General features: G+C 42.3%; 1 protein-coding gene across 5 annotated transcripts in view; it reads right to left on the bottom strand.

The window, feature by feature from the left end:
• The window catches only part of MAP4 (microtubule associated protein 4), a 179542-nt gene extending 158143 nt beyond the window's left edge, over positions 1–21399 (bottom strand). For all 5 annotated transcript variants that reach the window (XM_082499280.1, XM_082499281.1, XM_082499283.1 and 2 more), the window contains exon 1: positions 21300–21399. The gene's annotated coding sequence lies outside the window, so the exon portion shown is untranslated. The remainder of the gene's footprint in view (positions 1–21299) is intronic.
• Positions 21400–22020: the final 621 nt, after the last annotated feature.

Genomic DNA, 22020 nt, shown 5'->3' with positions numbered 1-22020 from the left:
AGCATTTAAAAACCCCAGTGCACAGACACATGATCATTGCTAATTGAGCGCTAGAAACCATTGAGCTTCCCTATTCACTTTTCTGGAATCTGCTACTAATAAACCAGCTGCTGCCTTGCACATCTCCAAGACAGTCTTCACCCACCTCCCGTCAACAGGGAGGACCGGTTGATAGGAACCAAGGCTTACACGGAACCACTGCGACTGCAGAGACAGATTACCCTCCCAAGTACAAATTTAAAACTGATCAGGGCTTAAGTGATCTGCTGCATTTGACAGCTGAATATTTTCAGTCTTGCTGTTTCAGAGTCTGGATTGCACAGTGAAGAATGACAGATCTTCGCTGTAGTTCTAGAGCATGTGAAAATATACTCCACTCAGCTGTAAGTGAGCGCTGTAAGACAACCCTGGCAGGGGCCAGGGGGGAGGTTCCTCCTCTCTCTCCCCTCTTCCTCAAGCCAAAAGGCCTTTCCAGGAGTCACAGCTATTCAGTAGCACAAAGCTATGTACTTTACCTTGTATCAAAATATTTACTTCTAGACTACAGGCCATCCTCTAACAGAGGATTAAAAAGTTAGTGAAACTCAAAATTGTTACAGACACAAGTGTCATAATTGATTAAAAGCAAGGCCATTCAGAATAGGACTATATTCCCAAAGTTTTCAGAGGACTTTTTGCTCCAAAGCTTTACATGGAAAATACCAGATCCACTGCAATTATGCAGTATCAGCATCCTGAGATAGCAAAGCTACTGAAATGGTGAAGTCCTGATGACACACAGACTTTGCCAGGACCTCACTGAGATCAGAGCTGTGCAGAAGTCCCCTGTAGAACATCCCACATTCTCCCAGTTACTTCAGTGGAAGCCTCAAAACATCACTTCACCTCCCCGCTGCAGGGACAGTGATCAACCTGGCCAAGCTAGAGCTGGCACCTCAGGTCAGGCAGACTCTGGCACTAAGGGGAGGTGTGTGGGGCAGCAAAAGAAAACAAAACCTTCTCCCTTTATTTATCATGCAGCACCAACATTTAAGACTTCCAGCTAAAATCAGAGCATGTAAGATTGGATTTGTTCTGTAAGGTGTAAGCAGAAAGCGATATCCATACCTGCTGAAAGGGAAGAAGGGGAGATAAAGGTCAGAACAGTGTTGCCAGACAGGGTTAAGATCATTAACATTTAGTTATTTGCCTTTTAGCTTGCATATCACATTTCCAAGGCATAAAGAAGCCCATCTTACCCAAGCTTTTGGGTTTTCCATAAGTCTAAACACTTTGAGGTGATGTAAAAAAAATAATATGTCCCACCACAAAGGCAATTTCTGTGTCTCCCCTGGAGGAGCAGTCCTGGGGACTCAGACTGGAGAAAAAAAAAAAACCAAAAAAAAAACCACACACCCCACACACCAACAAAACTACACACCAGCCAACCAATCAAAATCCATCAATCTGCAAAAGGTGAGCTCTCCCCCCCCCCCTTTTTTTTTTTCTTTTTTACAAGTGGGCTGAAGAACCAAGCAGTCAGAATAAGATTCAGTGCCAGTTTGCAAATAAATTAAATATTTGGTTTAAGCTGAAACATGTTTACATATCCTGCACCAAAACTATGGCTTTCATGGTTTAAAAAGTGTCACTCCTTAGCAAATTCCAGACAAAAGTGACTGGCCTTGGAGCTACCTGATAAATCCTTCAGATGTTTTATTTACAACTGTAGAAGATTAATTAAGGTTTGTAAAGGAAGAAGTTTCTAAAGCTAACAAAAAATTAACTGGAACAGAGGAAGAACACTAATTTCCCATTATGCAACTGCCTCCAAAACCAGATCTGTTCAATTCAGCATGAAAAAGCGAGATGGAGTCTTAGTACCCAACATCAGATGATGACAGGTTACAACAAGGTGTGGACAGCTGTGTTAAACCAGAACAGATGAACAAATTGTTTCAAGATCTGAGACACAATATATGTAATGGTGTATTTGACATAGGTAGGATCTTAAATAATATGCTGCAGAGCAGAGCACCACAGGGCAGGATCATTCATCCGACACTCAGTCTACCCTGCCCTGTGATGCATTGTTAAACATGATTTTTTAATTACTTTTTTTTTTTTTAAACCTATCACACCCATGGCCATGGCAAAAACAGACATCTGCATGACGAGACTCATGCACTTTTATCTTGCTGCATTTTTTCAAATTGCTATTCAATCACAGTAAATAAAAAGTGAGATGGAGAAGAACTGCAGGTAAAAAGGGAGACTCAGCATCTTAGAATATACCTCCCCTCAGACATTGTTTTATTTTGCTGAAGACAGAGGAGCAGTATTAGTTTGTCGGTGTTATCGCAACAAGGATAAACAAAGGGAGTTTGGTGGAACTGTTCTCCGAGATACTTGTTCTGTGCCTATCAAGGAAAGCAATAGCTGCTCTGAAGATGTAGTAAGATCAGCAGCAGTTTCCCATCAAGACCGAAAGCTGTAACGTGCATTACTTTACATCACAATCAAGTAAATCAGTGCAATAGATTTTACTGCCTTAAAAATATCAAATAATGTCTTCAGAAATCAAGAGCTACATGAGTAAATATTGTATTTATATATAGCTGAATGAAAAAATCCCTTGTAAAAATGCTTCAGATGTACCAATAAAACTAGTTTCCAGCAGTATACTTAATCCATCTGATTTCTATTTCTCACACCTTTGGGAATTAAGGAAATTCTGCAGAGCCACGAGAAGCTTACATGCTGGAAGGAGGACACGCACCCAGACTCAGCACATCATCTACTCGGCGTAGCAAGGCCCCAGCTGACCACCGAAACAATCCTAAGAGCTGCGCCAGTGCCAAAATAGAAGTAACTTTCTGATTAAATTCCCTCCCTCCTCCATACAGGGGCCTTGAACCCAGTGCCTAGTCTCGCTCAAGCACGCAGGTACGTTACTCGGGGTGCCAGTCCTAGAATCACCGAGGTTTGCGGCCCCGGCTGCACATCCCTGCCCCTCTCCTGTGCTGGGAGAGCCGATCGACTGTTGCTCAGGCCAACTCAACTCATTAAACAAATCAGAAAAGCTAATCAGTTTAACGCCTAGGTTCCTACTGCAAAGACCAGTTAAAAAAAAAAAAAAAATTATACCATCCTGCTTGTAATCCGAACTTGAAAATTTTCTGCTCAGACTCGTTAAGACAAAAAAATAAATCTGTTCATATGTCCGTCCAGAGTTTCACTTGCATGCTGGCTGAGCCACCGAACAGCCCAGTTCTGCTGGTGGCCCTTACGCCGGCTCAGACGAAAGCCAGCAGCACACCGAGGCGGCTGGGTGCAGTCGTGCCCCTCACCCTGCCCGCACAAAGCGCTGGGGGAGGCGGACAGCATGCAAGGCCACCAGCTTCTGCCAAAACACAGGAGGCTGACTCCTGGAGGAATGAATCACTTATGAACTGGACTTGTCCACATTTGGGTTGGTTGTTTTGTTTTTTTTTTTTTTTTTTAGTATTTATTTTAATCTCATTGGCAAGTTTCACTGTCCACTGTTTCACTGGGCCAGTACGTGAAAAGCAACCCTGCACCTACAGGCTCTACTCCCAAATCTCACACTTACCACTAATGAAGTGCAACTAGGAGATGGGAATACAGCAAACTGGCCAGTGCGACGAGCCTGACAGCTATTAACAAAACAAAAAAGTTGTATAAACAGCCCTGTTCCTATGCCACCCAGGGTTTGGGGATTTCTAAGCCAACAACACATAGGTGAAATGTAGTCACTTCTGCTGCATTCAGATTTTGAAGCTGTTATGAGTCAAAAATTACTAATTAATTCTTCCATATTTTTAAGACAAATTCAAACTAAAATGAAGACAGGCATAGTACATTGTCTCCTATGTAACTTCATTATTTTTACAGTTCTCAGCATTTCATTAATTGGCAGAAATAAAATATTTGTATTTGAGTTTGAGCAGACTACAAACTTTTTGGCTCCCTCTACACACAGATATTGCATTTTAAACTGGAACCAGCATGTGGCTCTCTACGCATCCAAGGTCAGCAAACAATCATACAGGGGTGAGAAACTGAAAGAACAAAAACAAATTCTACAACTTCTAGTTTTTAAAGTTGACTTAAAATGAATCAAACTCGCTTTGTTTCTGGCACATCACTAAACTCCAACTCAACAAGCGAGACAGATACAACTGTCAGCTCCCACAAGCACCGCGGGAGTCGAATAGCTGGGGTTTGCTCATACTGTAGTAAGTTTCTCCATTCAACGGCATATTTTAAAACGACAATTTTATAAATGGAAACAGGTAGAAAGCACGTGGCATTTCACCACGCACCACTGCTAGTAACTTGCACTACTAAATAAAGTCCCATGGCTTCCAGAACTCACTGAAAGTCAGTCATCTCATACCAAACTACAGTCATGGACACAGTGATGTGGGGAGAGGGGCAGAGGGGTCCTCCTCTCAACGGTTTCGTTTTAAAAAGCCAGAGGACACCAGTCACAGCAGCACAAATATACTGAGAGATAGGTTCAGAGAGAACCTATCAGGGTTTACTCTGAGTATCGCTACACAGTGGCTAGAGGAGTCCTTGAATGGTTTTTTTGTGTGTAAGTCTGTGACAAAGTTAATCTAACGGGAATGTTAGATAAATGCTCTAACCCAGTTAAGAGATGCCTTCATTTCTTACTCTGGTAAGACAGAAATTCACTGCAAAATACAGCTGGGTGAATTTAATACAGAAGGCATATTGATTCACTGTACTAAGCTTCAAAATAAATAAAACTATGAAGCTAGGGACAACTGTTACATAATTTTAATTAAAATCTTCCATATAGAGTCTTAAAAAAAAAAAAAAAAACAAAAAAAAAAAAACACAAACAAACAAAAAAAAAACACCACATCAGTGTGATTGCCAGTAAAATAAATACATCCAATTCAGAGGAAGCAGGTCTTGGCTTAACCCACCTCAAAGATTAGCTCTTGTTTCTGAACTGAAAAGTTCTACAGACGGCATCTCCTGCTGGCTGCCGCGCCACGGCTGCATCTGAACGGACACTCAGCTCCCCCCGACGCGACCAAACAGATTACCCAGTGCTCAGCCAATGCAGCATACTTTTGTTTCAGCAAATAGTTAGAGCATTGCACAGAGACCGCTTGGTCACTAGGATGAGATCATTCCCAACAAACTTAATCAAAAAGCTTTTTGTTGCAGGCTGTTGTACTTTAGAAAGTTAGCTTCATTTTATGATTCATTAGCAAAGAAGATCTCTTACAGAAAGGTTCACTTTATTATTCAGAAAGTATTCAGTAGCCCCCCTCCTACATTTCTACTGCTTTAGATTTAGAACGCTTATAAGACATTTTTACATTTTTTTAGCCACATTATTAAAATCGTAAGGGGATGATTTCTGACGAGTATCAGAGGGATTTGGGAGGGGCTTTTTACTTAGGTCTTTTTTTCCCCTTGGTGTTTGAAAGCAGAAATCCTTTTAGAATCTGGGAAAAAAATCCCTTTTAGAATCTGGGAAAAAATCCCTTCAGTTATGCTTTGCACACATTGCAAAAGGAATGAGAAAATATTCTCAACTACCCATGCCTGGCCTCAAGCTGAAGAAAAAGAATATGCCAGCACGAAGGAGAAGGTTGCTACTGCGCAAAGCGCCCTTGCTGACAAATGAGCAAGGGGGAAAAAAAAAAAAAAAAAAAAAAAAAAAAAAGTAGGGGTCATAGTACTATTTCCCCCCCAGTAAAATCCAAATACTCCTCTTGGGCTCCTGAAGTTCAGCTAAGAAGAGCTGAGACACCTACTTTCAGAATACCAGTTCAACAAAGACTACACAGCCTGCTCCAGCGCCTGATAGGCTCTAGCCAGCCGAGGTCCTCCATCCAAAATTCATGCAACCTTTGAAGTCCTGATGCTGTACCTGTCCAAGGTCACTGGCAATTGATTAAGACAAATATTCAGCATATTCTAGATCTGTAAATTCAGCATCTTACATACGCCTCCAAAGGAACTGATCCCACATATACACAAGCGTATGAAACATGCACGAACAGCATCGAGCTGAAAGAAACACCTACTGTGTCCCCTTTTAAAGTGAAGCAGGCTCTACACCCTGCGAGTTGGAGATCCAGGTTGTATTTCCTCCTCAGCCTGAAAGCATTTATCTGGAAAGTGCACTACCAGCCAAATATCTGCCACAGACACTGCTTGCGCAGGGGTCAGCCTCTACACGTTAAGGTAAGCCCAAGACGAGTTACAAAGCCTGAAAGACCAGCACGGCTGTGCCTGTCTATCCCCCTCCTAACCAAGCATTCTCGGTTTTGACTTCTGTTTCAGGAACTGCTTCTGTGTTTCACACAAGAGACTTGCTGGATAAAACCAGAAATAATCCTAAGGATATAAGCCAGAACCCACAGCTCCTGACGCCTGAGCCTCCTGTTACTCTGCTGCAACTGAGTATGCCGTTTTTTGAGCCTCCTTCTAGATCGTCCCCATTATTTTATTCCAGTCATGCAAGACTTCTCATCTTGGCCACAAGAAGCTAAAGAAAACTGGATGCAGAATTAAAGATTTGCCGTTGTATAGCACACAACTGAAACAAATCAAAACACAGTGGCATTTATTAATGGCTAGATCATAGAAATTAAGAACAAAGACAAAAACTAGAAGTCATGTAGTATTTCATAATCAAGAGAAACTTTGTGTTCTATGAAGTGATCAATTCCACAGATCTCTAGCAAGGCATAGACTGTCTATTCTCAACTCACTTTTCAGAAGGAAACACAGATGCTTCAGAAAGTTTCACCCTGTGGTTGGTTTGTTTCTTCTTTCATCCAAGCATCTGCTGCCTGCAATTCATTCGCCTCTGCAGCCTTTCAGCTTTAGCTAGACGGAATGAATGAGTCACTTAATTAACCTAGAGTTTACACAAAAGAAACGTGAAAGCAAGAGACTGCCTTGAATCAGATCAATCCAGTGAGCATCTTGAACACACTAAACTTTTCTTTTTATAAATATATTTTTTAAAAAAATTAGTAGACTAACAGAAGTAATTTAGCAAAAACTAAGTGAACAATTCACAAAAAACATAGGATTTGAGTCAATTCCATAAAATACAGTCTACATCCCTGTTCAGTAGATGAAAATGGTCACCTCAGTATATACCCCCTTTTTTGGTACCATGCTTCTGAAAAGTATAATACAAACCATTTCATCTAGAATTTATGGCTCCTGTACTTTGAAAGACTAAAAGAAACACTCTCAGAAGAGATAAGCAGGGATGTGAGAGCGATTAGTGTGACCTGCAAGCTGCAAGTGTGATAAATTGTGCTGAGAGGACAAAGGTAGCAGTGGTAACCAAAAAATAATCTTTTCTATTTGGAGACAGAGAGACTTTTGAGCTGGATCATTTCCTCAACACCACCAGCACTTGCCCATTTACAGATTATTTGCCTCCTATGAAGGACAGGCATTTTTTGTTGCAGTAGGTCAGCGCTGGTAGCATTGATGAAGGGCCTCTAAAGAAGCTGTAACAGAATCACAGGCAGGCAGGCTGCAGTACAATAGCTGCTGACCAACACCCAAGCCTCCAATGCAAACAGAGTTCAGAGGTGACAGCCCACACTTAACCCTACCTGAGCATGGAAAACGAGAAGATGAATAAAAGACAAAACCTAAAACATACTACTGCACAAATTCACACAGATGATCCTTTTGCCTGACGTGTTGTAGTAGTTTTGATTTTTTTTTCATATGCTATGAAAGTAGAGAACGCAATACTGTCTTGTTGACTTACAAAAAAAAAAAAACCAAACAACTAACTAATAATGACTTACTTCACCCTACTCTTCTGCTGTTCATGCTAAAATATGTGCTTTTATTTCCCCCCACCATACATTCCATTTATTCCTCTGATCTAGCTTTTTTTTTTTTGCTACCCCCAATGCCACAAAATGATTTAGGCTTTAATCTAAAGCATTAACAGGACTACTGAAAGAAAACTACTTTGAATGAGTCCAGTATCAGTAAGCAAGAAGCGTAGCTGGTAGATATACAGCTTCCCTTTGTGGTCTGACTTCTCTTAATAACCCAGTAACGTCCTTCAGCTGAATCCAAAGCTTAGGTTGCATAAATAACTAGATCCAACTATCCATAGTTTGAAACTTAAAATAATTTAAGGACAAAAATATCGTAAGTGACTTGGAGGACCTACAAAGTCACCTTTCTTTAAAGGTTATTGGTTAAAAATTCAATATGGAGAACAATACTACTCAAGGTTATCTGTGTGTGCTAAATAAGATACTAAAGATCAGAGATACCTCTATTTTACTTTTCTCTTTTTGAGGATTGTTTATATTTTATTCCTCAATTTTTAAATTGTGATGTTTCTTTTAAGTAATACTACAATTGTTGAGAAAAATGCACGGTTTTACAGCTCTACAACCAGGATGCTTTAATGCATTTCAACTGAAATTACCAATTTTCATGTACTCATTGTGTTACCCCTTTCACATTTGCAAAATGAGTTCAGCACAATGTTTAATTATTAGAAGAGTTGCAAAAATAACTCCCCTAAAATTTTGATGACAAGTTAAAGATATGCAACACATCGGTATTGATTCCCCCACTCCCCGTATGCATTCAATAAATTGACATCTCTTCCATTAAAAAAACGACCAAAAGTTAAAGTACTGAATACTACAAATGCTTACTGTAAAAATATATAAAAAGAACAAATGCATTTTAATTCCATACAGATTTTAAGAGCAAGTTTTGCACTATATTATTTCCTGCTCAGTTCAGGTTCAACCATTTGATTAAATCAGCCCCTCAAAACGATACTAGAAGATGTGAAGCTTGCCAGAGAATTTCATTTGGGAAATGTAACCAGCACAGTCAGCATATTTGGCTGCTGAAAAATAAGGCTACAGATAAATTACATACTAGGGAAACCAAACACCCCAGACTTGAAGGAAGTCTAATTTTGATCAATCTTGGGCATTTTCAATGTTTCTACAGGTATACCACAGACGAAAAGTGGGTGAGGGTCCTTTCAGAAACAAACCTGCGTTAACGCCACCCTTGGTACATTTTGCTTTGTCCCACAGGACAGCACCCTGTCTGTGGGATCCAGGGTAAGCACAGGGATCTGGTCTTGGCAAGCTGCACCATCCGAGGTGGAGTTCTGGGATGAGCAATGGGCATTGAGGTCGTATTAGCACAGGATGGAGAGCATTGCTTTCATTAAGATAGCCAATCAACTATGCCCAGAACATTTCTCTCAATCTGTGTTCCTCCCAGTCCCCACGTGCAATTTCTTTAATAGAAAACTGACAAAGAAAAAGATTTTAGAAGACAGAAAGAGGGATGGTCTCAGCTAATGATTCCAGAGTGGCCAGCCAGCACCTAAGAGTTCAGGCTTTAAAAATTGTAATTCTCAAACTGGATTCTACACCTAGAGAAATTAGGACCTTCCTTTTCACTTCGGGGGGGGGGGGGGGGGGGGGGGGGGGAACTGTGCCAAAATTATAAAATTATACCATTGTTCAGGAGTACAAGAGTACCCCATGTCCTGGAGCCTACCAGCATACTTGAGATCTGCCAAAAATCTAGATATGTTGACCTCACACTGTACCCCCAAAAGCTATAAATGTGTTATCTACAATACAACATTGCTTTTTCATGTACGCAGTCAGACTGAAATGGTGGTCCAAGAGAAGTAAATTCCCTCCATTTATTTTACTGAAGATGACACTTTAAAGAGTCAGCACTATTTCAAAGCTTAATGCTTTAATACAGGTTACCGAGGAAGCAGGAGAGAAACAAACAGAACCGGGAACTAAATTAACGGTACTCTCATTCCATCCCCCTCTGCCCTTATTCCCTCTGAGGCAACGACAGACACAAACTGGTATAAAACATGAGACTAGCATAAGTGAAAACAAAAAAACACAATGAGCAAGAAGATAGAAAATTATCTCATTACACAACAAAATGTGAATATCTGGAGGTAATAGATCTTAAATTTCTTTAAAAGAGCCTTATTCAAAAAAACACAACTGATATTCCAGTTTAAATCCAAAACCACCACAACCAATATTCCGTTTTAAACCCATATGAACATCAGACTTGCAAGAACAGCTGGTCACAGTATGGAGCGTAGCATGCATGCAGTGCTGAATTTGAACTCCTCCGTCTCAGAGGAGACTACGAAGGCTCAGCAAGTTTAGTGACCCCCTGACAGAATCCAGTTGGCTTCCCTGGGAGTTTATATCGTTGCCCCTTAACAGCCCCTCCTGAGTAAAGGTGATCTGATTTAGGAATTTCAATATTGCCCTACCAATAGCATAAAAAGCCAGTTTTGACTACTGACTGCTGCATAATTCTTTGCAAGATTGCCATACTGGTAAGGGGGAACAGAAAATGCATCTTCAAACACATCTTCAAACCAAAAAAGCAAAAGCTAGCATGGCTCTTACAGTTTCAAACTTAAAGACACATTATGCTTGAGGACAACAGAGCAGCTTATCAAGTAGATTAAAAGTAATTCAGAAAGAGTTAAATCTTTTAAGAGGAATCCTAGATGTGCACTGTACAACTTTGTCCTTAATGTAACCTCCCTTCCTCTGCTCTGACCTGGTCACTCCCTCACTTAATTCCTTACATGTATTCCTCTCACTTTCTAAAGAGAATTCAAGTTACTAATAATGCTCCTGAGCATATTTTCTATTCTCTGGTCTAACAGTCAGTTACCAAAATAACTTTTCTATTCTTCCAGTGTCACTTTTGGACCATTTCCTACTCTCATTATATAACCACAGACCTCTACTTTAAAAGGGAATCTCATTTTATCACAGGAAGTCAATCCCCCAGGGAAAAAGAACATCAAGAAGTCTGCCGTATGTTTAAATAAGACACAGCATCAGCTGATGCCAGCCAGAGTTCGGTTTTTTAGAAGCACTGTATTAAATTATGTGTGGCAATCAACCCTCAACCAACCTTTTTGAAAGGTCTCTGAAGCAAAAAGGAAAACCACCCCACATTCAATACATTCAGAGGGGCCATAAATGGGATTTGGTAGGCAAGAAACACAAATAAGGGAGGAAAACAGCAGCACAGGTTAAATGTGAGTTCAGGCAGGTGCAAAGAATAGAGAAAAACAGAGAAGCACAGCAATTGTAGGGCAGAACCTGTAGCACAAGCACAGCTTGTGGAAATTAAGAAAAAAAAAAAACCAACACAAGTCAGTGCTTTAGACCTAAAGGCCTTTGTCCAACACATAAGTAGATTTGATGTACAACACGGCTATTTGCTGTGAGTTGACAAATTCAGCTTTTCTTGTTTACTGCACCACAATCGTTTACTAATCTATCATTACCAGAACGCGATTGTAGGAGGTTCTGCCAGCAGCGAGGAGCATACATCAACTGTAGACTAGGTTAAAATGGAAAATCCTAGAGAAGTTACCAGCCCCCACGATAACCAGTACTGGATGTGGAGGAGCCTGCAAGAGTACAGAAGGATGGTGCCCATAGAGTGAGTCTTTTAGCAATACCAGCAATTATGGGTAATTTGGCAAGTTAAAAATCTTAGCTGGAGAAAACTAAACTTGAAATTGCAAGGAGTTTCTTTATGTTCCCCAACTCTTTCAAATTCATATTCATTCATTCTAGGAGGGGGAAATCTCATATAAACTGCCAGCAAAGGAACACAACACATCAAAATAACATAGAATACCACGAGTTAAAAAAGAGCTGTTACAGTTTTAAGAACAAGACGACAACTACTGATGCAACAATAGAACAGTTGATATATTATTTTTTTTTAACGCCATTAATATCCACAGGTCTCAAATAAATACACAGATTATTGGAAAAATTTGGTCTTCAGCAACCAGACAATGCCATACAATACTCTTCTACATTAAGATGTAGAACTATTATTCCCAGTAAAACCACCATTACTTTTAAAGGGAAACACAAGCCTAAAAATGCTAGTTTGAGGCAAATTATAGATGTCTCCTTAAAAGTGAATTACCAAGCTGAAAATAGTTTGGACCAAGAGCAAATAAGCTAGAGTTACATCAAACCAGTGCTAATGCAGATATACATCCCTATAAATCCAGTCAGTCATTCACCAATTACACCAATGCAAGCTACTAAGAGGGTCACTCCAGGACAAATATGTAATCCCCAATGTGACACTTGATCCTATTGCCCTACATGCTCTGTCCAAATCCCAATAAAAAAAAAAAACCCACAAAAACATTTTACTGAAAAGACCAGTTAAAAAAAAAAATCCAATCCTCAGAACACAAGATGGATGTATCCTTTAATTTTCATGCCATAAATGCTTAAATAGGTTAAAATACAGTCTAAGAAAAAATAATATATATGCTTTAAGCATAAAGATATCCTGAAAAAAGTAACACTGCAGATTACGTACATTGTAGCTTCATATGTAAATGCAAATTTGTTGGATAAAATATAGCTTGAGCCACCCACAGCATCCTACAGAGTTCCCATCATCGTGGTGTCACAGTAGTGCCACCTGATACATATATTGGGGAACAAATGTTATGACATGTCATCCCAAAAGCATTTAATGTGAGATTTAAACCTCGACAATGATTACTAGTTTTACCGACATCCTGGTGATCACATCCCATCATTTTGTCCAACTGTGCTGGTGTAGGTGGAACCAACTTACACTGCAGGAGCTGCATTCTGCAAGCCCCAGCAGGAGTGCAGACACTCAAAGCACTATTACCAACTGCTGTGCTGACCAAACATTTCCTCCAGAATCCCACCATCATTTCTAAGGTTTCCTTTTACATCCCACCTTTCTTTCCAGAGGTTTCTCTCTGCCTTTTCAGAGATAAAACATTAGCATATATGAAGTTACAATCAAAGTAATGCTTCTGAAGCTGTGCATCAATAATTTATGTTATGACCTGTTGCTGGATTCCTAACACAGATATATTGAAGTTACTACTGCACATCTAAATCACTTTAAAATCCACAGCTCCTGCTTAGTTAGAAGTCCCAATCATCTAGCTCTTAACATCTAGAACCTTTTTCTTAATTGCTTCGATTCATGACCAAGAAGAGAAATGATTCACTCCCACCACAAAAGTCAAAAGGAAGGAAGAGCCAATGACTCAGATCTTTGTCTCATTCTTTGCCTCTTAAATCTGCAGAGTCTAATTCAAAGCCTCTGCTGGAACTGGCTTATGGATTTTTCTCTCCGCTCTTCCACAGTTTTGAAGTTTCCAATTACTTTCATTACTAGTAGTTAGTTATCTATGGACAGCAGAAAAACTGTTCTGAGATTTCTTAAGACCAGTGCTGACAAGCACAGGAGCATCTTTAAAAAGAGCATTACAGTTAACAAAACTGCAATAGAGAAAATAGCCTTTATAGAGTCAGAAGATAGAGATAAGTAGAATACTCAAGGTTAAAAAAATAAACAAACAAACAAGAAAAGGCCTGAAAAGGGATGAGGAAACAAAGGGAAAAAAAAAAAAAACAAACCACACCACACACACCACAACACCAACCTGCAACAACAAAAAGAAAAGTTCCAGATTCATGTGTTTGGTGTTAACACCATTTCAGTCCAACAGAAAGGGAACCTTAGTGTAGACAGTAATCACGTTACAGGCAAGATTAAGCACTTAGAACGGCTACAAGCAGTGCTAACAGCTATGCTTAAAAATGCTTTCCATAAGCTGCTGTTTGCAACAGCATCTGTATTTCTAACAGCATTTCAGATCTCGCATCATTAATAGTTTCACAGGACTGCTCAAGCATACATCAAGCCATACTTGGGAACAGAGCACGCAAGAACTTCCTGAGCGGACATCATTAGTCACTGTCAAAAGCACCTACAAGACCAGGTGGACCTTTAGCTTAACCCATGATAAACAGCCTTTTACCCAACGGCAGACCTCTTCCTCTTAGTGTCCCCAAAGCAAAGTCAAATTTAAACTACTAATAGCTGGAATCTTAGAAAATGCATGGTACTTCCCAGAGGGGATTAAAGGAAAATGGTCAGTGAAGCACAACTTTCAGAGTTCCATTAACATGCTGGCATGCCTGACAGCTCAAGCCTTCAATCGAAGGTACGTACGGTTTGGGGTTGGATTTTCCACCCTCAAGCCTTAATGCTTTGCACTGTGTTTGTTCATTCATGCCACTGACAGTGCTTCTCCATCGCTTTCTCCCCAACAGAAAGCTAGTTTGATATATGCTGGGCATCCCCTTCTCCAACTAGTTGTTTCTAACTTCCCCTTTAATAGAATTGGTGCGAGTCCTGAAAATAGTTCTTGAAATTCCACCTGATCACCAACCGATTTTACAGCACATAGTTATGATGGCATAACAGCATGATAAAAAAAAAAAAAAAAATGTAATGTGAAAGAAGGCTGCAGCCTCAAACCAGTTTTGTTATCAAAAAAAAAAAGCCATAATACAAAAACAAACTTGCAGTATCACAGTCCTACAAGGACAAACGAGCAGAGTATCTACAGCAGAGAGCTAGAGCTAGACATACCACAGTTAGTGCAAGAAACAAGTGACGAGCTGCTGGGGGGGGGGAGAAAAGGAAATAAAAACAAGGAAAAGGACATGTATGCTTTTCTGCCCCTTCCAGAGGATTTCAAGCATTTCAAACATCAGTTAAACTACAAGTACAAATTTGCTACAATCCTCAGTTTGCAAGCGGAGGGTTCAAAACCCCAGTGGACAGGGGGGAATGAAACCCAGCACACCCAGAAAGCAGCGTCCCCAGCACCAAAGGGTTTTCACTAACAAGTCTGAATTGATCTCATATTCTAGCACTTCGGGAGTCGCAACTCAAGAGTATGTAAACATACTTTGAAATTCATCTGATAAACGCTCCCATAGTTTTACTTTGTTTAAAGCAAGTGTCAACACCCTAAATTCAGCTGAAAAACAGCTTTTCAGGATGATGTAGCTCTAATGCAATTTTACAAAAGGAACAATGACTCACTCCCCGGCGGGAACGTGTTGGAAGTGTATGACCTAATGCTCAGAAAGAAGCTTGCTTTTTCAAAAAGATCTAACTTCAGTATGTACAGTATCTCCCCCAACACGTAAAGTTTTAAAGAGGGAAAGGTTTTGCACAACAGAATTTACAAAATGACCTCCCTTTTTGCACAACCCCACACACCCTCCAATTAGTCCTTGCCAAATACAATCAGCCCATCTACAAGCAGTTTCCCTAGCTTTAATTTCAGCCTAAAACTAGCCATCTTCCCATAGAATTACATCCACGTATGACTCCCTCACCAGCCCATTTTAGTCCTTGCCTCTAATGGCCCGGCCAGCACCGACCCAACACACCAACCACCATGAAGAGATCATCGTCAAATGTGGATGGAGGCGTTAAAATTAAAACATTAGTACACCCTAGATATGAAACACTAGCAAGCTATGAGTACTTGACTGACGAGCAAGACGAGCCTACTTTGTGCTCAACTGGATTCCTGACAATCTTGCTGAGGATCCTCTATCTGTGAAGGGCTGATTTTTAAGATTTTATGTTCAGGCAGCAGCTGCACGGCTTTTTGAGGAACTTACCTCCTATAACAATATAAAGCCCAGAATTATTTGGTACATTAAAGCCCAGTGATCATCCCTTGGGTTTGAGCCTGCATTGCTCTCAGTCTGTCTTATGCTCCTACTTGCAAATATTCTGCATAAAAGGGGAAAAGTGTAGGTGGAGAATGGAAGTGAGTGACACAGGCTAATCAGGATTTTAATCATGCTAATGGATGTGATTAACTGCATACTTCTCAGAGAAGCTTCCTGCAGCTACACGAGTAGCTTGATAGCCAGAATGCAGCATGAGAGAACTGCTCATCCCATTTTAATCTCCAGCTACGCCATGCGCGTCACGTCATCCAGCATGCAAGGATATACCTAACACTTAACCTTATTTCCACCCACATATCAAATCTTCCACCATGCCAACACAATCATTTTGGGCAGGGTACAAAGACTCCAGACCTGTGTTTGTCTACGCTGAAGTCTCTTTACAAAAAAAAAGTTACTGCCCCAAGAGACTGGAAATCTAACCTTCGCAGGGGAAAGCTAATACAGAGCCTATTGCATTACACAAACGTGCCTGAATAATGCAACTACAACTGTTTGGGGGGGGTTGGTTTTGTTTTTTTATTTTTCTTTGCTAGTTTTATCCAAATCACAGGGACATTGCTAGCTTTATCTCAAAGTTAGTATCTTGCTAGTCCTTGAGAGAAGTACTAATTCAACAGCTGCCACCCTCTCAGGAAAATTCCTACGAGGCCAGGCAAGGATTAAAAGAGCAAAAAGAAACAGCCTTTTCCAACAGTGAGGAGGCTGGGTAGGCGGGGAAGAAATCAGACCCTTCCCTCCCCATTTCTAGGGGAGGATGTGTGTAAAGCACCAGATAAATAACCCACCATCCTCCCACCTTCCAGCAGATATTTCAAGGGAAGAATGTGTATTACAGAGTCTGAATATACTATCATTTATCCATCCATATACATCCTTTTTTCATCTAGGTAGTAGACTTAGACTTCCCATTAACACAGTATCTCCCCATGTTTTCTAGAGCAACAACTGCAGGCATTTTGTTCTCAATTATTCCAACGTTTACAAAATATGGGCTTGTATGACAACTTATTCAGAGGAGTCTAAGACTAACCTTGTTTGGGAACAGATCCAAATGCTTAGCCCTATCCCGATGTATTTTTTAAGAGTGCTAGATCTTAAATACTACTTAAGCATCACATTAATGTCTGTCCGTAGTTCTCTGGGGTTAGAATTCCCAATAATTTTAAATAACTTCATTATTTTCTAACATTTAAAGTTCAAAAACTTTATCAAGAAGTCTCCCCAAGAGCAACATAAGACAGTAGTATGAGCCAGAAGTATTTTACTCTCATTGTTACCAAGTTAAAATCTGCATAACATCGACAGCAACTGATTTCACTGACCTGTTCTTCCCACAAGAAATTCTTTTACATGTGCAAAATACTAAATCATGAAATGGGCTTCCGAGTTGTAGGAGGCTGGAGAAATTCACAAGGGAAACACAGGTTTACCCGCTGTGCAAGCTTACCTGCACGCGTTATTCACACAGGCTGTACTTTGTTCAACCAGCTTTTATGCCACCTCCTCAAGAACCTGATCCAAAGTACATCTACCCTTTCTTCTGGGAGACAAACTCTGTCGCAGATGACGGCAGTGATGATGGCTCAGGCTCAAGACTCAAGCTGTTCTGCCACCATACTGCCTCCTGTAATCACAGACCCCTGCATTTCTCTGATCTACAGGTGACTGTAATTTAATTTGCCTTCGAGGAAAAGAAAAAAGCACAAAGAAAATCAGTTTGACTGTGCTGTTAAGACAAGAGGAAGCCATATACACAGACATTTGGCTAAGCAAGAGATTGATCTATTTTAGTTGGGACAGGAAGTGTAAACACGAAGCTACAGGAAATAACTATCTGCCTTTCAGAGCAATATTAGCTTCTTCAAGCTTGCCTTTGAAACTCCTGAAGCACATACACAAAATATAATTTTGCTGTCTACAACCAGACTGGCAACAACATGATGAGTAACATGCCTTGAACTCTTCATTCTCAGAAGAGGAGACTGGAATTTTATCTTCCAATCTATGTCTGGAACAGCAAAATAAATTATTTGGGATTTTTCTGGACCAAAACAAGGTATAGTTATACATTGTTTGGCTTTTAAGTAACCATCACTTTCATTTGAATTGCAAGTAGCTCAAATTCATCTTGACTTATACCCCGTCTGACCAGTGGTTTCCCTTAGTCATAAGTTTGGCATACGTACAGACTTCCAAATTCTGATATCACTGCTATGTACATAGAGACAAATGTAGTTTAAGTACTGAGTTATTAGCTGAAGATCTCAAAAGAGCTTAGTAAACATGAGGTAAGCTTAAGAACAATACAAAAGACCAAGAACAGTGCTAACAGTCCAAACTAGACCTGAACTCTGCAGGAATTCAAATCTGATTTAATGGCTCAGATTCATTTATTTCTAGGGAAGAGAGGTAACCACTAAAATACTACAGGGGTTGGGACCTCAAATATAATTATAGCTCCATTTGCTAAAATTAAGGCTGCATCAGCCCTTTTACAAGCACCAGAAAGAATACGTAATTCATTTGTTTAAACTGAGTATTCATCAGACTTCATAAAGTGAGCTTAAGACTGGAAATCAAGTCACATCTCACCCTCCACACAGCCTTACCTACTGCCCCTTAAAAAAAAAAAAAAAAAAAAAAAAAACACACACACCACACAAGTTGTTTCTATTTCCACTGTATTTCTGTGCTTCTATTTGCACTGTATTTCTATTTTCACTGTACTGAGCAGGTTGCCTTGTGCTTATTTGTTGGAGGTATGGGGGGGTGTTTAATACCATGATAGAAAGAACAGTTTAAGCAATACTTTGGTATTTAAAAACTAGATTTAACTGTGAAGTGTCCCCAGAAGGAAAACAAAGGAGCACTCTAAACCCAAGTACTTCGGAAGTAACATTGCCATCTCTAAAGGACACTTACCAGTACTGTAAGGCTTGGCATACACAGATACCAGAGTAGGTCCAAGTTGGTTTCAACAGTTTATGGGAGCCTGCCGTGTGATCATTCACCTCCCGGTCTCTTTGCTCCACTCTACGATGCCCACAGCCAACTCATACAAAGCAACGGGCAAGGGCTGAAGTGATGCCTTTACCCACAACACCACACTATTCATAACCTTCAAAGTTTCCCACAGACAAATTAGGCAACTTGTTAAAACAGATCTCTAGATATCCTGCCAGGGTGAGGTTCTGCAGTTCCCAGAGCTGAGCCGTGGTGTTCAACACTCCTCAGAGCCTGCCCGAGGATCACTGGACAGCAACATGTAAATTGACTGACAGAGTCATTAGCTTTTAAGAAACAATCTGATAAAGTCAGATATTAAAGCTTCAACGAGTATCCGCTGGCATAAGCGTACTACCAACAGGCTTCCCATTTGTTCTTTAAGGACAAGAATGACTTAATCCTCTCCTAATATCATCTGAGGAGTCGGGGGAAACAAGGGGTGACCCACAAAACTGTACCCATGGCAACATTGCGCTCTAGCTGAACTTGCAGGGCCGTGATCTTCAAACCACTGGCACTTCTTTGTATTATTAAATATTTCCCTGATGTCATTTCTGCAGAGACACATAATACAGATTTAATAATATCCACGTCCTTCAGTTTTAGAGTCAACAATCACATTCACAAACAGATCAACTAATCTGCATTCAAGCTTATTATTTGTCATCAACGTGTAATTATTACCAAAGAAAACAAAAGACACAGGATATTGCTGCTATTGCAAAAGCAAGTCAGTTAAGCCCTATTTAAAACTGAAAAAAACCATCTCTCTTCTAATGTGAGGAGGGCAACAAAATAAAAGTTGAAAATAAAAAAGCAGTCCATGAATCCTCCAAAATGCATCTGAAAGAGCAATCAGAAATGTCACTCGTTCTCATATTAAAAAAAAAAAGGCAATTTTAACACAGGCAGCTCTTTCCAGCCAACATCACTTTTATCACAATTGTATTGTTGTGTTGAATATTCGTGAGTTATGATTTATTTTTCTTTCACAAATAAAGAAAAAGTAAATCAAGCTACAATAGCATCTTATATGTATAATACCAGTAAAACATACACTACCAGATGGAATAATCAAGCCCTAGCAAAGAGGAAATAAACTTTCCAGTTGTAAAACTCCAGCACAGTCCTGTCCTTTCACTTTTCAAAACAAAGTTACAGCAGCATCACACACAGAGCCCCGTGTAAAGAGGGCACAGGGAAGCATCAAGCAAGGCTCACTATTCCACAAATTGAAACACTGAGAAAGTACTTAAGATGTCTATTATGTTATTCAAGAAGCCTTTCAGATACTCTGCTGAAAGAGTAAGCCAGCAAGAACATGGTTCATTGAATATGGGATTCCAGCTTTAAAAAAAAACTTTGAAAAAAGCTAAAATAAATAAGTTTATTTGTTAAATCCATACAGGAATCGGGGGGAAAGATAAGAGAGGGAGCAACCAAGTAAGAATTATCAAGAAGAACCTAAAAAAACAAACAAAACCAAAACCCAACATCTAAATTCAGGTTTAATACGTTCACAGATCATGCATTTAACACATCCCTGTCAGAGAAGTAGTTTTTGCAACAAAGCATACCACCTACAGCAAGATACACTTAGAAATAGCTTTTGGCAGCAGAGCAGCATCTTCAGAACCAAAAAACTTCACTGTCTCGAGTTTAAACTCAGCAGCAGCAATCTTACATCATGCCGTAGCAAACGCTTGTTTAATACCTAAAATTACGACTCTTCTGCCTGAAACAAGTTTTCATCCTTACAGCGGGCCCGGCCTATCTCCGCTGCTGGACTCTGCCGATGGCTGAGCACCACTGCCATATAGGCCTCGAGTGCCGCATCCACCCCGCGCGCCACACCCATGGCACCGAACAGCGAGCGGCGACTCCGCAGATACTCCATCCCTCCTGCGATTCCCGACTTACGGCACGAAGATGTCCTGGTGCAACGATCCTTATAAAGCGGGGAAGGAGACCGGCCGAACAGAAGGATAGCGGGGAAGGATGGGGGGGGGGGGTGTGGGACGGGACGGGGACCACCTTACACAAAGTTTCGAGAGGTCCCAACGAGAAGTGACGATTCACAGCGTTGCCCTTGACCAACAAAACCCGCGCTTCCTACGCGTTTGGGGGGGGGCAGCTCTCAGAGAGCTCTCTTTACCATAAAGCACAAGCAGCAGCCCTCCCCAGGATCACCACAGCCTCTTCCCACACTCCCCCCCCAATGCAACAAGGGCGCTCCCCGGCAGCTCCCCCTTCCTCCGGGATGACCCAGGCGCAAACTCCTCCAGGCAGATGCTCTCCTGATGCTCCGGGCCCTTCCCCCCCCCGGCCCCGCCGCTCCCCTGTCACCCACCGCGCCGCAGCCCCACCCGCCCGCCCGCCGCCCCCCTCACCCTCCGCACCCCTCACAAAAGACCCGGCAGCGCTGCCGGCCCGCTCGGCCCCCCGCGCCCCCTCAGGCCGCCCGCCATCCCCACAAGGGCGAGGCCGGAGCCCCCCGCGCCCGGCCCGGCCCGGCCCGCCCCCCCATCGCCTCAGAGGGCGCCGCGCCCGCTCCCCGCGGGGTTATCCCCGCGCCCTTCTCCCCACCCGCAGCCCCCCTTCCCCGGTGGCCCATACCAGAGGCGGAGGGGGGCGCGGGGAGAGGCTGCCGCCGGGACGGAGCCGCCTAGTAAGTGCCGCTCTCCCCTGCGGGCCCGGCCGGGGGAGAAGGAGGGAACGGAGCCACCGCTGGCCTCACGCCGAGCGCACTACCCTGCTAGCGCCGCGGGCGGGCCCTCGGCCGCTCGGCCAATGGCGCCGCGCCGCGCCCGCCGCCCGCCAATCGCTGCGAGCGCGGGCGGCGCAGGGGCGGGCCGGGCGGCGGGCGGGGCTGAGGCGGCGCTGCGGTGACAGGGCAGTGGGGTAGGGTGCGGCGCGGAGGGGGCCATGGCGCTGGGTGGGGCGGGGCGGGACCGGGCTGAGGGGAGTGGGGCTGTGGGGAACGGCGTGAGGGGGGGCTGCGAGGGGAAGGGGCACGGTTGAGGGGCGGGGGGGGTGAGGGGAAGGGCCGAGAAGGGGGTCAGAGAGGGGAGGTGGGTGAGGGGAGGAGGTGGGGGAGTTTGGGGTGAGGGAGACAGGACATGGTTGAAGAGAGGGGAAGTTGAGGTGACATGGCTGAGGAGGGAGGGGGCTGAGGGGACATGGCTGAGGGGGATGGGAGCCTGGGGGGACATGGCTGAGGAGAGAGAGGACTGAGGGGACATGGCTGAGGAGACAGGAGGCTTCGGGGACATGGCTGGGGGGGATAGGTGCCTGGAGGAACATGGCTGAGGAGAGGTGGCTGAGGGGACATGGCTGA

This window comes from Vanellus vanellus (genome assembly GCF_965231255.1).
Source record: "Vanellus vanellus genome assembly, chromosome: 2".
Lineage (NCBI taxonomy): Eukaryota > Metazoa > Chordata > Aves > Charadriiformes > Charadriidae > Vanellus > Vanellus vanellus.
Note: the sequence above shows the minus strand (reverse complement) of the source record. Positions and strands in the feature narration are given on the sequence as shown.